We start from the raw sequence: 1,269 nt of genomic DNA, 5'->3' as shown, positions 1-1,269 counted from the left end.
AATACAGTTGTGTTGAGAAACACAGCTTTATTATTTAAAACTGATTTTTTCTTACTAATTATTTGAAGTATTTAGTATCTCCCATCTTGCCCTCTCCAAAGAGGTCTTACACTTATTTTTTAATAAAAGGGATTTAAATAAATAAATAGATAGATAGATAGATAGATTAATAAATAAATAAAAATAAAAGGGATTTTACCCTTTCTAACTCCTGGCCACCTTGGGGGCTGTTCTTGATTGAGGCCATCCCACACCTAAGGCAGCAAGATGGCAGCCACAAAGTAGTCAAAAAAGTCACTGGAGTCAATCAACTCTAGGCTCCAACTTGTTTTGAAAAGTGGAAAGTATATGCTGGGGTGGAAGCAGATCCTGAAAATGATCAGACACAGCAAAGCAAAACTAGTCGTCTTCACCAACTGCCTAGACTGGAGGACATCTGGAATAGAACACTGCCCTCTGTTGACCAAAACTGGTGCCCATCACTACAGTGGCAATGATACTGAACTGAGCCCAGTCTGTGGGAAATACCACAGAGTGCACCATGGCTATCATCGATCCCAGGGATCCTGATATCATCTGAAGCATGCCAGAACAGACTGGTGAAAAGTAAATCATGCAAAATTTTTCTTTAATTTAACTGGCCAAAGCTTGTTTTAAAAAGATAAAAAATAAATAAAAGGAGTTTTAATCATTAAAAAGCAGAACCGAGCATTAAATAGTAACGTCCTATATAACTGACTACATCATGGAAAACAATTTGTATTTGAACAAATCTCTCTGGCCAACAAATGAGGGTCAATTTGAAAATGAAATTCTAGAGGCTTTGTTTTTGTGCCTTCTAAACCACATAATTAGCTATCCGAAAAGTATATAGAAAAACCATAATATATCCGTGCTTTAAGTAATCCCTAGTGGAAGCAACAAGGACATTTTAATACTTTCAGAGGAAATGCATCTAAATAAATTATGTGGTTTAATTATAGTTTAGATTTCTTACCTTCTCCCTCCCATAACTTACAAGAGAGTCAGAATCTATTTATTTTATTAAATGAATATTAACATGAGCATTTAGTGGATTAGCATTTCTGCTCTTGCACCATTATGAATCTGAGTGAATGATCTAGTGGTTGTAATTAAAACTCCGGTGGTGAAACCATACAGTATAAATGCATCTTTCAAGGTTTTCAAATTTTGCTTTTTCCTCAATCTGGCACTGTTGGAGAAAGGGACATAGTGAAGTCACTTCTGATCAAGTAAAAGATATACATT

The 1,269-nt window shown here is 35.3% G+C and overlaps 1 pseudogene; it reads left to right on the top strand.

The window, feature by feature from the left end:
- Positions 1-267: 267 nt before the first annotated feature.
- LOC131825229 (large ribosomal subunit protein eL30-like) lies at positions 268-610 on the top strand (annotated as a pseudogene).
- Positions 611-1,269: the final 659 nt, after the last annotated feature.

This window comes from Mustela lutreola, chromosome 2, assembly GCF_030435805.1.
Source record: "Mustela lutreola isolate mMusLut2 chromosome 2, mMusLut2.pri, whole genome shotgun sequence".
NCBI classification, from domain to species: Eukaryota; Metazoa; Chordata; class Mammalia; order Carnivora; family Mustelidae; genus Mustela; species Mustela lutreola.
This window is presented reverse-complemented; position numbering and strand designations above follow the sequence as displayed.